We start from the raw sequence: 17,221 nt of genomic DNA, 5'->3' as shown, positions 1-17,221 counted from the left end.
GGGAGCGGAGATGGAGTCAGGTGACAAGTGAGGAAACTAGCAAAGTATTCAGTTACAGAGTTATTATCTCCTAAGCCAGGAGTGAAAAAGAAAATATTTTTCCCAGAAATTAGCATGTATAACGACTCTGTTCACTTGCCAAAGTCTCTATGCCAATCACTTCCCATCTGTCAAAACCCCACAGAAATTAAGGACCATTCACGTTTAGTTTAAGGAACTACAGAAAAGAAAGTTGCAATACAGTCCACTGAATCATCCAAGTCTTTGAACCCCGTGTCTTTCAGTTCACATAATTCCATTCCCTTGCATTAAGCACAAGATGTGTACACCCAAAAAACACGCCTGCTGTGAGCTAAGCTGGGCACAAAGCTAGGGGATTGAGTAGAGATGTTTAATGTTGCACGGTTCCTACCTACATTTTTCTTACTGAAGAATTACTCCTTATGCCCTTAACATTTCAGTACTGCTAAAATGAACCTAAAAAACTGGTTTTTCAACTTCCAATATAAGTTAAACACGAACTAATTAACTGTTTGTAAAACACTTTGAAGATGTGAAAAAGTACATAAATGTTAATTATTAATGTTGATCCACAAAGCCCCTGCATCTGAAGTAAAATACAATTCTTCCGGCAAGTTTCTGCTACTTTCAAGGCACGAACATGGAAGCCCAGCATGTTTTTAGGAATTCTAGGAAAACTTTAAAGGCAGACCACAATGACTTCGATTTACAAGAACAAGCTGGAATTTTAAGCTGTCTATGTTGGATATAATCATATCAGAGTGAATAAAAAATGTGACTTATGGCATATATAATAAAACTAGAGTAGATTTATAGTCACAGAGTCCTGGATGAAAATTATAGTCCATTAACCTGAGAAAGGCAAAGTAAAATCTCTGAACCATACTTTTCTCATCAAAAAAGCCATGAGGATAATACCAATCTTACAGGATTATTGTAAAGAATTGAGAAAATGTAAATGAACACACAATACACAGGCAGGCACCCAGTAAAAGTTTCTTCTTCCCTTTAGTGACTTCACTTTTTAGAAAACACCTTTTGGGAAATGGCCTGATCTTGAGCAAAAGATCTCTCTAGAGTGAAAAAGTCCTTTAAATACACACTGTCCTATGCTCTAAGCATACAGCACCCTTTTAGCAGGGGGGCCCAGGCAAAAGCTTTGGTCATTCCTGTCCACTGACCCATATGCATCCTTAATCCTCAAACAGAGAAAGCACCTCAGCCAGACCCCAAGGTTTCATGTGACCAAATGAACAATTAGAACTCTACTTCTCAAACTCTCATTGCCACATTTTCCCCCTAAATAACTCCCAAACTCCAAGGCCACATCCAGAGTTCCTTTGTATTCTGAGCCAGGCCTCTCTGTGCACAAGGTATCCAAGAGGCAAAAAACCACTTTCTTCTAGATTATAAAAGGTAACAGAAATGATTCCCATGTAATGCCACAATGGACCTCTCTTCTCTGACTCCAGAAACACAATGACTTTAAACAGGGTAGAACTCAACAGGCAACACCAGGTAGATGGATTAATTGACAGACACCATTTCAAAATATACTAAGTGTGTTTTCAGAAATGACTCATAAATTACAGAAAATGTCATATCTGCAAAAAATCCCTGTCACCTTTGGCAGTTATCACCTGGGAAAAGGAATACTTCTAAGAATCTAAGTTAGTACGGATAGTTATAATTCAGACTTAGAAAAAAAAAAGTCATGCTCGATTCAATTTACCTGAAGTGATCTGCCCACCACAATGCAAATGCAACATAACATCCCCTTTGAACAAAGCGGTGTCACAACCAGCCTGGGAGGGGAGAACATGTGCTAACAATTTTCCCAGGAGCTGTTGTGGACTCTTATCAAAACCACCCATACTCTTTCCCCCAATTCCCCACTGTGATCAAGGGCTCAAATTTTCAAGACAACAGACCACAGTCAAAGACCCATCTGTAGTGTTAGCAACCACAAACAAATGAAACTCATCAGCCCAGAGGCTCACCAACTGAGTAGATGCTACAAAGGTATTACCTCTCTTTATTTAAAAAAGAAAAAAAGAGAGATTAAAGAAAAATATATACATTGCAAAGTATTTAGAAGATCAAAAGACACTCTACCATCATCTCACTCCTCAAACGAAACTACAGTTAACACTTTGCAACAGCCTCCTCCCAAACTATCTTGTGTACTGTGTGTACACTACACGTAATGACATCCCTGAATCACATCTGAAGATCACTGATATAGAGATGGAAAATGTACAACAGTTTTCACTGATGTTACTTTTATCGTGCTCAGAGGAGAAAAGTTTTCAGCAGGTTTGGAGTCCTAACTAACACTGACACAAGGTGCTGTTTTTGGTCACTACCATCTTGCTTCTTTTATATCTAGCTCTTAGTCATACCCAGTTGTTGTCGTTGCTGTTGTTTTTTACCACTGTCATTATTATTACTAGCTACCACGCCATGTTGCCCTACTATGTGCCAAGAGCTTTAGATATCCCTAATTCCCACAATAACCCCCACCCTCCCTTCTCAAGCTACAATTCTCTACTTTGTAAATCCAGTCCAGCCTTCAGCCCTCAACTCCAGGTCTGCACCTCCAAATGCTTACTAGTATCTTCACTTAAAAGTCTCACAGATTTCAAACTTACCATGTCCAGAAGTAAAATCAACTTCTTCCTCGCCACAAAACCGCTTCACTTCTTCCACTCAGGAAACCACACCACCATTCACCCAGCTGTCCATAACACCTAGGAATCATCCTTGCTTGCCTTCTTTGCTCAACACCTTTTCCCAATCCATAAGTAATCCTATCAGTTCTATCTTCACAGGAACATAGGTTCCAACCTTCTCAGACTTTCACTGCCACACCCTAACCCAAGCCACCATATGCTCTAAACTGGGCTAGTGTAAAACTCTTAACTAGCCTCGCTGTTTCCACCTCCTGCTCCCCACACTCAGAGTGAAACTTTCAAAACCTAAATCAGCTCTTGTCATTCCTTGCTCAAATCCTTCAGCTGCTTGCCATCTTACTTAAAAGCCTATTCGACCAAGCCCCTACGTACATATACGTTATCTCCTATTAGTCTCGCCCCATCCTTAGCCTCCCTGTTCATACTCCCACCTCAAGCTCTTTGCCCTTGATGCTCCTTCGACTTGGAACATCCAGAGACCTTCAGGTGGTTTGCTCTCTTCACTTCCTTCAGGTCTCTCTCAAATCTCATCTCCTCAGAAAGGTATTGTTTGACCTCCCCAATTTTTGCTAATAATCTTCATAGTCTTCCTACAATTACCAAAACCAGACCTCACCAAAGTTGTTTTTTACCTGTTTGTGTTCTGCTTCTCTCGCTAAAACGTCAGCCCTTTGATGGCAACAACTACGTTTTATTTGTCACTGAACTCTCATCACCTAGCACAGTGCCTGATGTACAGAAAGCACCCAAATATGTGTTGAATAACAAACAACCCTACAAGGTATGTCACATGCCCATTTTACAAATGAGAAAACTAAGTTTCAGAGACTAAAAATTTACCTAAAGCCACAGAGCAAATAAGTCACCAAATGCATATGAAAGAGCCAATACTCTACCCACTGACCCACTTCATCCTGTGCCATAAAAGGGAATTATAAACACAGGCTAAGAAACAAAAATGTAAAGGAAAACATTTCTATAAGAAAATATCAGACCACAGTGACCTTTCTCTTTCTGCTCATCACTAGAGCATTTCACATCTTTGATTAATCTCATGTATGTACTATGTACATACCTCTTCAACTAGAAGATATCTACTTTTTCTGTATTACCTACAGAGTAAGGGCTAGCTACAGGCAGTAAACATTTAACAAACATTTCTTTGATATTTACACCCACAAAGACTTGAAGAATCCTATAACGAGACTTTGAGCACCATCAATAAAGTATACTCTTCCAAGGGATTTCAGTTTCCAACCATGATGGAGTAACTGGATCTAGACTTATCCTGCCACACACCCCACCCTCCAACAACCAGAAAAATGAACAAAATATATGAGGCAACATCTTTTAGCTTCTGGACAACCAGCAGCACAAGGACTGCAATCCCTAGCAAAGGGAAGAGATGAGGTGAACCCCACAAGTACACCAGCCTTCCCAGCCTGGAGTCACATGCTGGACCACCTGCAATGAGGAGCCCAAGCAGACCATGGTGGTTTTCTCAAGCTAAGAAGTCAAAGAGTATGAGAAGGCTCAGGAACCTAAAAAGTGCAGAGTACTAGAAAGGAAGGAGTTGCATGAAGAAGGATCTCCAGAAATCAGCACAGAGGCCTGCTTGAGTCTAATACTGAATAATAAGCCATGTGTACATACTGTAAAAAAATCTACAAAGGTAGGCAAAGAATGACCCAAGAACTATATGCTACATTACCCCAGAGCTCACACAGGGCTGGCAGACATTCATATTCTGACCACCCAGAGCAGAGAACATCTCATTCTTCAATGGAAACTACGGAGGCTTCAGGCCTTAGTAATGGGGTAAAACAAGCCTTAGAGTAAAAGGACAAGAGTTAGGGTTGGTCTATCTTAGACCAATCAACAGCAGTCAACAACTTAAAATTCACCATTTCTAGGATCTAACAAGAAATTACAAGACGATGTGACCCAAGACGGGGGGAAAAAAAAAATCAGCCCATAGAAAGAAATAATGGAATTAATGAACAAGAACTTTAACAACTATTATATGAACATTATACATATGACCAAGAATTGTTTTTTTAATGAACATAAACAAATGGAAGAAATAAAAAACAGTCAATAGCAGATTGAATCCAACAATATATAAAAATACATCATGATGAGGACTTCCCTGGTGGTCCAGGGGGTAAGACTCCGCACTCCCAGCCAGTGCAGGGGATCTGGGTTCGATCCTTGGCTTGGGAACTAGATCCCACATGCATGCTTCTTAGTTAAGAAGCCCACATGCCACAACTAAGACCTGGCACAGCCAAAATAAATAAATAATAAAGAGATTTTTAAAAAATACATCATGACCAACTGAGGATTACCAAAGGAATACAAGGCTAGTTCAACATTCAAAAATCAGTGCAATTCACCATATCTACAAAGTAAAGAAGAAAAAACGTATGATCATCTCAATACATGCAGAAGCCTGTGACAACATTCAGTATCCATTCACGACAAAAACTCTCAGCAAACTAGAAACAGAACTTTCTCAACTTGATAACGGACATCTTTACTACTACAAAAACAAACAAACTATAAAGATCATCATGTTAATGGTGAAACACAAATGTTTTCCCCCTAACATCAGGAAAAGATGTCCACTTTCAAAACTCCTCGTCAACATCATACTGGGTGTCCTAGCCAGTTCAATAAAGCAAGAAAAAGAAATAAACATACAGACTACAAAGGAAGAAATCAAACTTCCTGTATTGGCCACTGACATTACTGTCTATAAAGAAGATCCCAAGTGAGTTTAGCAAGGTTTTAAGACACCAGGTCGGCATACAGAATTCAATCCTATTTCTACATACTAGCAATGGACAACTGGAAACTGAAATTTTAAAAGCATCATTTACAAGAGCACCAGAAAGCATGAAATACATACTAATCTTACAAAATATGTGCAAGATCCATTTATTAAAAACTACAGGCTTCCCTGGTGGCGCAGTGGTTGAGAGTCTGCCTGCCGATGCAGGGGACACGGGTTCATGCCCCGTCCGGGAAGGTCCCACATGCCGCAGAGCAGCTGGGCCTGTAAGCCATGGCCGCTGAGCCTGCGCGTCCAGAGCCTGTGCTCCGCAAAGGGAGAGGCCACAACAGTGAGAGGCCTGCGTACCGCAAAAAAAAAAAAAAAACTACAAAACACTAATAAAAACGTCAAGAAAGGTCTAAGTAAATAAATATAACATGTTCATGACTCAATATCATTAAGCTGTCAATTCTCCCCTAAGTAATTTACAGATTCAATGCAATGCCAATCAAAAATCTCAGCAGGATTTTTTATATATATCAACAAGCTGATTCTAAAATGTACCTGAGGGAATTCCCTGGTGGTCCAGGGGTTAAGACTCCGTGCTTTCACTGCCGAGAGCCTGGGTTTGACCCCTGGTCGGGGAATTAGGATCCCACAAGCCACGTGATGCGGCCAAAAAATAAACAGATATTAATTAATTAATTAAAAATTAAAATAAATAAATAAAATGTCCTTGGAAAGGCAAAGCACCTATAATACTCAAAAACAATTCTGAAAAATAACACAATTAGAGAACTCATACTACCTGATTTCAAGACTTAGTATAAAACTACAGTAATCAAGAGTGTGGTAATGGAAAAATGAAAGACACAGATCAATGGAACAGAATACAGAAACAGACCCACACATATATGATCAACTGGCTTTCAGCAAAGGTACAAAGGTAATTCAATAGAGAAAGATGTATTTTCAAAAAAAACTACTGGAACAACTAAACACCCATATGCAAAAAAAATAAATCTCAATCCACACTTTGCATCCCTTGAAAAAATAACTCAAAGTGATTCATAAACCTAAATGTAAAATTCGGAATTATAGCAGAAGGCAGACAGCAGAAGAACTACAATCCTGCAGCCTGTGGAACAAAAACCACATTCACAAAAGACAAGATGAAAAGGCAGACAGCTATGTACCAGATGAAGGAACAAGATAAAACCCCAGAAAAACAAATAGATGAAATGGAGATAGACAAACTTCCAGAAAAAGAATTCAGAATAATGATACTGAAGATGACACAGGATCTCAGAAAAAGAATGGAGGCAAAGATAGAAAAGATGCAAGAAATGTTTAACAAAGACCTAGAAGAATTAAAGAACAAACACCTACAAGAATTAAAGAACAAACAAACAGAGATGAACAATAAAATAACTGAAATGAAAAAATACACTAGAAAGAACCAATAGCAGAATAACTGAGGCAGAAGAATGACAGAATTGTGGAATTCACTGCCACAGAACAAAGAAAAAAGAATGAAAAGAAATGAAGACAGCCTAAGAGACCTCTAGGACAACATTAACCGCATCAACATTAGCATTATAGGGGTCCCAGGACGAGAAGAGAGAGAAAGGACCTGAGAAAATATTTGAAGAGATTATAGTCAAAAACTTCCCTAACATGGGAAAGGAAATAACCACCCAACACCAGGAAGCGCAGAGAGTCCTAGGCAGGAGAAACACAAGGAGAAACACGCTGAGACACATAGTAATCAAATTGGCAAAAATTAAAGACAAAGAAAAATTACTGAAAGCAACCAGGGAAAAATGACAAATAACATACAAGGGAACTCCCATAAGGTTAACAGCTGATTTCTCAGCAGAAACTCTACAAGCCAGAGGGAGTGGCATGATATATTTAAAGTGATGAAAGGGAAGAACCTACAACCAAGATTACTCTGTCTGGCAAGGATCTCATTCAGATTCGACGAAAAAATCAAAAGCTTTACAGACAAGCAAAAGCTAAGAGAATTTAGCACCACCAAACCAGCTTTACAACAAATGCTAAAGGAACTTTTCTAAGAAGAAAACATGAGAAGAAAAGGACCTACAAAAACAAACCCATAACAATTATGAAAATGGTAATAGGAACATACATATTGATAACTACCTTAAACGTGAATGGATTAAATGCTCCAAGCAAAAGACACAGGATCACTGAATGGACACAAAAACAAGACCCATATTTATGCTGTCTATAAAAGACCCACTTCAGACCTAGGGACACATTCAGACTGAAAGTGAGGGGATGGAGAAAGATATTCCATGTGAATGGAAATCAAAAGAAAGCTGGAGTAGCAATACTCACATCAGATAAAATAGACCTTAAAATAAAGAACGTTACAAGAAACAAGGATGGACACTATATAATGATCAAGCGATCAATCCAAGAAGAAGAGACAGCAATTATAAATATATGTGCACCCAACATAGGAGCACCTCATTATGTAAGGCAACTACTAACAGCTATAAAAGAGGAAATCGACAGTAACACAACAATATTGGGGGACTTTTAACACCTCACTTACACCAATGGACAGATCATCCAAACAGAAAATGAATAAGGAAACACAAGCTGTAAATGACACAACAGACCAGATAGATTTAATTGATATTTATAGGACATTCCATCCAAAAAGAGCAGATTACACTTTCTTCTCAAGCGCGCACAGAACATTCTCCAGGATAGATCACATCTTGGGTCACGAACCAGTAAATTTAAGAAAGCTGAAATCATATCAAACACTTTTTGTGACCACAATGCTATGAGATTAGAAATCAATTACAGGGGGAAAAAATGTAAAAAACACAAACACATGGAGGTTAAACAATACGGTGCTAAATAACCAAGGGATCACTAAAAAAATCAAAGAGGAAATCAAAAAATACCTAGAGACAAATGACAATGAAAACACAATGATCCAAAACCTATGGGATGCAGCAAAAGCAGTTTTAAGAGGAAAGATTATAGCAGTACAAGCCTACCTCAAGAAACAAGAAAAATCTCAAATAAACAATCTAACCTTACACCTAAAGGAACTACAGAAATAAGAACCAACAAAACCCAAAGTTCATAGAAGGAAAGAAATCATAAAGATCAGAGCAGAAATAAATGAAATAGAAACAAAGATCAATAAAACTAAAAGCTGGTTCTTTGCGAAGATAAAATTGATAAACCATTAGCAAGACTCATCAAGAAAAAGAGGACTCAAATCAATAAAATTAGAAATGAAAAAGGAGAAGTTACAACAGACACCACAGAAATACAAAGCATCTTAAGAGACTACTACAAGCAACTCTATGCCAATAAAATGGACAACCTGGAAGAAATGGACAAATTCTTAGAAATGTATAACCTTCCGAGACTGAACCGGGAAGAAATAGAAAGTATGAACAGACCAATCACAATCACTGAAATTGAACCTCTGATTTAAAATCTTCCAACAAACAAAAGTCCAGGACCAGATGGCTTTACAGGTGAATTTTATCAAACATTTAGAGAAGAGCTAACACCCATCCTTCTCAAACTCTTCCAAAAAATTGCAGAGGAAGGAACATTCCCAAACTCATGCTATGAGGCCACCATCACCCTGATACCAAAACCAGACAAAGGTACTACAAAAAAAGAAAATTACACACCAGTATCACTGATGAATATAGATACAAAAATCCTTAACAAAATACTAGCAAACAGAATCCAACAACACATTAAAAGGATCATACACCATGATCAAGTGGGATTTATCCCAGGGATGCAAGGATTCTTCAATATACGCAAATCAATTCATGTGATACACCATATTAACAAATTGAAGAATAAAAACCATATGATCATCTCAATAGATGCAGAAAAAGCTTCTGACAAAATTCAACACCCATTTATGATAAAAACTCTCCAGAAAGTGGGCACAGAGGGAACCTACCTCAACATAATAAAGGCCATATATGATAAACCCACAGCAAACATCATTCTCATGGTGAAAAACTGAAGGCATTTCCTCTAAGATCAGGAACAAGACAACGATGTCCACTCTCGGCACTATTATTCAACATAGTTTTTGAAGTCCTAGCCACGGCAATCAGAGAAGAAAAACAAACAAAAGGAATACAAATTGGAAAAGAAATAAAACTAAAAAAAAAAAACCAAAAAAAACCCTCTGAATTATAAAAATTCTAGGAGAAAATACAGGGGCAAGTCTTTGCACTCTCAGATGGGGCAATAATAAGAAAGCAATCAACTCTAATTCAAAAAGTTTAAAACTCCAATTCAAAAAGATACATGCACCCCAATGTTCATAGCAGCACTATTTACCAGAACCAAGAAATGGAAACAAACCAAGTGCCCAATACACACACAATGGAATATTATCCTTTTTTTATAAATTTTAATCAACTATAAAAAGATATATGGAGGACAAATAGGGAAAGTTGAATATGCACTGAATACTTCTATAGAATTGTTCATATTTTAGGTGTTATTATATTTGGTTATGTAGAACAAGGATTAGCAAACTTTTTCTCTAAAAAGTGAGATAGTAAATATGTTCTGCTTTGTGGACCACAGGGCGTCTCGTAACTGTTCTGTCAGTGTAGCACCAAAGCAGTCACAGACAATATGTAAACAAAGGAGCACTGCTATGCCCCAATAAAACTTTATTTATTAAAAAACAAATGTTCATTGCAGCTCTATTTACAATAGCCAGGACATGGAAGCAACCTAAATGTCCATCGACAGATGAATGGATAAAGAAGATGTGGCACATATATACAATGGAATATTACTCAGCCATAAAAAGAAACAAAATTGAGTTATTTGTAGTGAGGTGGGTGGACCTAGAGTCTGTCATACAGAGTGAAGTCAGAAAGAGAAAAACAAATACCGTATGCTAACACATATTTATGGAATCTAAAAAAAAGATGGTTCTGAAGAACCTAGGGCCAGGACAGGAATAAAGACACAGACGTGGAGAATGGACTTGAGGACACGGGGAGGGGGAATGGTAAGCTGGGACAAAGTGAGAGAGTGACATGGACACATATACACTACCAAATGTAAAATTGCTAGCTAGTGGGAAGCAGTCAAATAGCACAGGGAGATCAGCTCGGTGCTTTGTGACCACCTAGAGGGGTGGGATAGGGAGAGTGGGAGAGAGATGCAAGAGGGAGGAGATATGGGGTATATATATATGTACAGCTGATTCACTTTGTTATAAACCAAAAAAAAAAAAAAAGACAGTAGGCCAGATTGGCCTGAGGGCCATAGTTTGCAGACAAAACTCTAGTGACAGAGAGCAGAGTAGTGGTTGCCTATAGCAAGGTAGGCAGCAGGGTGAGGGCTGAAGGCAGAACTGTCTGGAAAGCAGAAAGGGAACTTTCTGGAGTGATGGAAACATTCTATACCTTGATTGTGTTGTTAAGTTACATGCATGGATACATTTGTCAAAACTCATCAAACTCCATATAGTTAAAATGGGTGCATTTTATCATATAAACAATAACTCAGTAAACCTGATTTGTTTAAAAATGTACTCTTTTCAGGTGACAGCATCAATGATGTGAAAAGCATGCCCTTTGGAGCCAGAATAATCTGAGTTCAAATTTTAGCACCAAAAATTTAACAACTATGTGACCCCTGTCAAATCACTTTTGAGGGTGTTTCCTCCCCTTAAAATGGGTTAATAATTCCTGCTTCATAGGTTGGTTTCAAAAATGAAATAAATGTATGTAAGACACATAGTATAACATCTGGCACATAAGAGGCACACTCCCTGATTTTTTAAGCTTTTAAAAAATAATTTAAGAAAATGAGTCAGTAAAGATCAGACAACTACACTAGCTTCTTTTGTACTCTTCTGAAACATTCTGACATTCTTTGTTCACTGTTTACTGTGGTTTCACCTGACTTTAAGCACTGGCATCCAATGTCAGTTCCTGTGATTTCAGAGTAACTTGGATCTCACAGCAAGCACTGAGTTTAGAAAAATACTCCATGACAAATACGTTATAAAAGCAAATCTGAGGGCTTCCCTGGTGGCGCAGTGGTTGAGAGTCCGCTTGCTGATGCAGGGGACAGGGGTTCGTGCCCCGATCCGGGAAGATCCCACATGCCGCGGAGCGGCTGGGCCCGTGAGCCATGGCCGCTGAGCCTGTGCGTCCGGAGCCTGTGCCCCGCAACAGGAGAGGCCACAACAGTGAGAGGCCCGCGTACCGCAAAAAAAAAAAAAAAAAAAAAAGCAAATCTGAGAAGAGCCAAAAGTAAGAAGTATCCATTTTCACAAGTAAGGAGAATGGCAACAGAAATGGTATAATATTTATAAAGAAAAACCAATAAACTTAGTTGGATGTTTTTTCCTTTTATAGACTAGGATTTGAATTTTATCCAAACCAGTAGCCAACCAACAAAACTACAAAATGACAAAGCATCTCTATAGTGCTTTATCTCGAGCGTTTCTCATGACAGTAGTGGTAGTAGGTAGGATGACAATATAAAATTTGTTCTTATTTTATAAGTAAGGATACTAAGTCTGAGACAGATGAAGTGGCCTGCTCAAGGACACACTGCCAATAATTGGCGAAGGTCGGATGTGAAGTCAGCCATGTGGCCCCGTATCATATGCCTTCAGTAGACATCACCATCGGAGAGTTATCTTGGGTTTGTGAAACTCTACATAGCTCCTAGGTGCTGTTCTCTTGCTTGACATCTTTGGCTGTCTAAAAGACTAATTCATTACAGTGTGACATACTTAATTCCTAACCATTCAGGAATAACTAGCCTTTTGAAGTGGTAAAGACTATTTTTGTGGCCAAATATGGGCTTAAGATAGGATCATAAGTGAAAATTCAAAAGGACCGATTTCTGGGACTTCCCTGTTGGTCCAGCGGGTAAGACTCTGCACTCCCAATGCAGGGGGCCCAGGTTCGATCCCTGGTCGGGGAACTAGATCCCACGTACATGCCGCAACTAGAGTCCTCATGCCGCAACAAAGACCCGGCACAGCCAAAATAAATAATAATAAATATCAAAAGGACTGATTTCTAATAGAAGAGCCTACAGAGTGACATAAATTGTAAATCCCTCACACCATCTCCTTCTCCCCATCCCAATACCCACATCACACACACTGATATCCACACCTTCCCCACGCTCTGAACACAGCTCTGAAGAGGTAAAAAAGGAAAACACACCATTGTCCCACGCAAGTATTCGTAACAATCACAGTATCTCAGTATCAGGTCTACTGGTCCATTCTCTCAGCAAGGACTGACAAATATGGGTTATCTACCCATCTTCTACTTATATGTCCCAGTCAACCGAGAGGTGGACCACAAGACCATAAATGTGAAGACATATGAATGAAACAAACTTCCTTCCACGAACAGCTTCCTCCTCTTCCCCCACTTACAGTGGGGTAAGACAGCCCGACAGTGACTCAGGAGCACTGCTTCTGAATGAATGCCTGTCCCCATCAGTAATAACCAAGTTTATTCAAGCACACTTCAATGTTAACTTTAAAAGAGGGGATTATCAAAAGTCCAAGTGTGTTCATCTAGCTTTGTCAACTTTTTTTCCTCAATACGTGAGTCTGGTCAAATATAATTTTTAAAGGTTTACTACAATCCTTCATGGTTAACTTTTTGCCCTTATTTTATAAGAAAATAAATGGAAAGATGAGATTCAATATACAGAAATGTCCATGACAGGTTAATATTTCTAGAATGTATTTATTCCACTTGGTATTCTGAATATTCTAAACAAAGCTGGTATAACTGATTTAAATCACTGTTTCCTTCCACAAATGGTGGCACCTTCAAAAGTGTTATCTTGAAGGGGAAGTAAATGATTTGCTCAAGTCTCTGAATTGTACTACTGCTATATTAACCCACAGTCCAGTCCCATCTTAATCAAGTTTGAGAAACGTAGTCATAATCGATGCCTGTTATTTTTCAAAATTAAGGTAAAATAAGGAAGAAAAGCTGGAACTAAATAACTCAGATATCCTATTACAAATGTTGAAAACAACCCATCTCTAACGATTTCCTAAACACTATAAATGCATAGAGTTCTATCCTACAGAGACACTCTGCAAAGCCCACTCAAAGACTAAGAGCAGACTGAGAAGATAAAACTGCTGTTTTCTATTAACATTCAGCTCAACCCGCACCTTTAAAAAACTGCATTTAAGACTCTCAATTCTCAGAAGCATTCCCCCTTTACGAAACAGACAGCTAAACCACTGTGCTCAGAAGCATCAGACTTCTAAAAATGCTTTAACTCATACAAAAATTATCCAAATTACTGTCATTACAGCTACCAGGTAACAGGCACCTACTTAACGGTTGGCACACTATGAAGTACGGCACATAGTTTCATTTATTGCTAAGAATGCTGTAAAGTATGTTACTATACCTTACACAGTAGGAAACTGAAGCTCTGAGGGGATAAGTGACCTGCTCAAGGCTACCCAACTAGTCAATGGAAGGGTGGGGATTTGAACTCAAATTTACCTAATTCCAAAAAATGTACATTCTTCTAAACTGTGCTACCTCCCCATTTCACAACAGAGGTATGAACAGGCAGAGGAGTGAATGGATTAGTCCAGAAGTCTTAATCATTTCACCAAAAAAGGGAGAAATTTTCTCGATTAGAACCACTTTCTGAAATCCATAGCGCACTATTTAAACCTCAATTCTTTTCAAGAAGTAATTAACAGGTTAAAAAGAAAGGTTAGAAATCCTTATAAAGTACACTACGTTTCATCACAGATCTACAAGTGAGCTGCCATGTTTAACAAGTCCCCAGAGTTAGTGGTTCTCTGGGTACCACACTAGGGTGAAGTCCCAAGCACTTCACCCAATTCAAACGCATCCTGAGCACCTGAGCTGTGTTAAGACTCCTTCCTGGCACAGAGGCACAAAGCTAAGACCCATCACAGCCCTCAGGGAGTTAACAGGCTAGAAGAGGAGTCCATTTATACTACATATGCAGTTACTATTAGTCAGGCAAAAAAAATGAAGTGTGAGAAATCCTAAAACAAAAGTATGTATAACATGCTGTCAGAGAGGGAAAGCAACTGGCCTACTTGTCACACGTTCTAAGTAGTGTTTGTTTACATTTTGTCTCTCCCTGACAACGCCTTCCAACCTCTGTCACCGTCCCGCCCCACACACAGGTACACACAGTACACACAACCACACAACCAGGAAGGAAAGCCCTAAGAGCAAGGATTATGATTCCTAAAAGTGACCTTGTTGTACTTTAAAAATACAAGCTTATGCCATTAGGACATTTTTCTTTAGCTTTGTCAGGTGAAGTTGCTTTTTCAAAGCAAAATTAGGCCAACCTAACCAGGAAAACCTGGGCAACACTTCACATTACTCACTTAGCATGAGAAACCAATCAATGAATATTGACCCACACCATATTTCTCAAATTTTTCTTGTTAATTTAGCAGATGGCAAAGGGATATACAACTGATAGGAACACATTCTGGTCATTTTGTTCCACCACGCAATCTGACAGACATTTAGGCTTGTTCCACCGAGGGGATTTAAACAGAATCATTCTCACATCATAAGGCAAATGAACTGAATTCAGCAGAACCGATGCACCCAAAGCTTGACAACAAGGCTTGTACTTCTTGCAGTCTGCAAATCCCCTAGAGACCACGAAAGCCTACAGGACTGTAACAATGATTTATCTCAGCTGATCACAACTCTGATCACAACTCTGATCACTCACAACAGCTGATCCTTTACAAACTTGCAAAAATGATCTTTCCAAAACTGCCAGCATTTATCCTGATCTGGGCAATCCAACGGTTTAAAAAAATAAAGTTATTTATGAAAATAAAACTGGGGGGGGGCTGTTGAATAAGTAAAAAAGGCACACTGCTGTTTCCTTTGGTTCTATATGCCTGGGGCAACAAACTCTCAAAATAACTTCACTGAGGAGTGTAAAAGTTAAGACGAACACCAAAATATTGCTCAATCCAACTTACATTGTTAACTCCTGAGTTCACAGTAAGATCTAGAAACTTAAATGTGACGGAATCATTTTGCTGTAAGAAATAGTTCAAAAAAAAAAAAGCCAATCCTTTTTTCTGATAGAAAAACTCTTGAGGATTTCCCCCACATTTATTTTAAAATCTTAACATACGAGTTGACTTTGGGGGGGGAAACGGGGGGAAGGGAGAGGGGTTCAATAGCCATATTTATCCAAAAAAAAGTTTGGTTTGGTCTCAAAGTATGTTTGCATCTGAACTCAACAGAGCTGAGCCCATGGCACGGTCCCAAAGCGGGTCCCCTCGGGCTGCACGTCTCCGACCCGCGCGGGTGCCCCGGCCGCGCCCCCGGGAACAGGCCCTGAGAGCGCCCCCCTAAGGCGGGTAAGGCCCGGCGTGTTTACCGCTCGCGCCGGCCCCCGAGAGCCGCTCCCTCGCGGCCGCAGCACTTGTTCGCCGACTCCCGGACGGAAGGGACCCGTGGGGCAGCCGCAGCTGCTACCGCGGCCCCCGCTCCCATAGGAGCCGACCGGGCAAGGCCGGGGGTCCAGGCACCTGAAGGGGCATGGCGGCCGTGCCCCCCACTCCGGGAGTGGAGGCGGCCCCGAAGTTGGGCTGCGGGAGCGGCAAGGCGCGCCGCGGCCCCGGGGCAGACAATGCGTTAAGGGGGCCGCGGAGGGAGGCGGGGGCCGCAGAGCCGGGGGGCGCTCCCGCGCCGCCCATTCATCCCCGTCCGCGCGCCCCTGCCCAGCCCCCGCAGCCCCGGACCCCCGCTCCGGCCCCCGCCGGAGGACCGGCCGCTGGGGGAGGGCCCCGCGCTCCCCACCCGCGACCCCTCCTCAAATCACAAAACTTCCCCCAACTCCGCCAACTAAGTTGCGCTCTCACCGCGAGGCGCCCGGGGCTCCCCCGCGGGCCGAGCCGGAGCAGCTCCGCACCTTCGCCGCGGAGAAAGACAATAGGCGGCCGCTCCTCCGGCGGCAAAGGCCGTGGTGGTGGCAACGGCTTGAAAGTGCGGCGGCAGAGGCGAGGAGAGGGCGCGGCGACCTCGGCGGAGCCTAGGAGCTTCACCTCAGCGGCTCCGGCTCCCTGCTGTCCCTACTCACAGCCTCAACGAGCCCGCGCATGCGCCACAAGCTACTCGGGGATGGGCGGGGCACCCGGGAAGGGCCGTAACGCCTACGAGCTCTCCTGTGAGTAAGCGCGGAGCCGGGGGCCGCGAGCCGGGGTTGCACAGCAGAGCTGCCCATCAAGCTCCGTGAGACCAATAGGAAGACACCTGGGCGGTCCCCTCGGGTTGCTAAGGAAGGCTGAGGTTGACCGCAGCTGCATCGCTGCGGCAAAGTGATCAAAGTCGGGTGGCTGGTAGAGGTGCCGACTGAAATGCTCATCCACCCTCTCCTCTGCTCCCTGACTCCGGAAGACTCCCTTCCTCTGTGTAAGGGTGCTTACCTGAGATGTAGCATTTACCGTAACACATACTGAAATGATTTACTCTTCTGTTTCCCTCCACTTGAAATCAGAAAGTGGGGTCTTTTCTGTGTCCAGTGCCTGAGAGAGTCGTTGCTAGGTATTCAACAAGTGTTTTAGTTGGATGGATGGATGGATGGATGGATGGATGGATCTATGGTGGCATCAGGATTGTGACAGGGCGTTCCATAAACTTTCGGCTTC

At 41.1% G+C, this 17,221-nt stretch overlaps 1 protein-coding gene across 3 annotated transcripts in view; it reads right to left on the bottom strand.

Moving 5' to 3' along the window:
• AKAP13 (A-kinase anchoring protein 13) overlaps positions 1-16,631 on the bottom strand; it is a 338,516-nt gene extending 321,885 nt beyond the window's left edge. For all 3 annotated transcript variants that reach the window (XM_060156069.1, XM_060156077.1, XM_060156080.1), the window contains exon 1: positions 16,436-16,631. The gene's annotated coding sequence lies outside the window, so the exon portion shown is untranslated. The remainder of the gene's footprint in view (positions 1-16,435) is intronic.
• Positions 16,632-17,221: the final 590 nt, after the last annotated feature.

Source organism: Lagenorhynchus albirostris, chromosome 1 (assembly GCF_949774975.1).
Source record: "Lagenorhynchus albirostris chromosome 1, mLagAlb1.1, whole genome shotgun sequence".
In the NCBI taxonomy this organism is placed as follows: domain Eukaryota; kingdom Metazoa; phylum Chordata; class Mammalia; order Artiodactyla; family Delphinidae; genus Lagenorhynchus; species Lagenorhynchus albirostris.
Note: the sequence above shows the minus strand (reverse complement) of the source record. Positions and strands in the feature narration are given on the sequence as shown.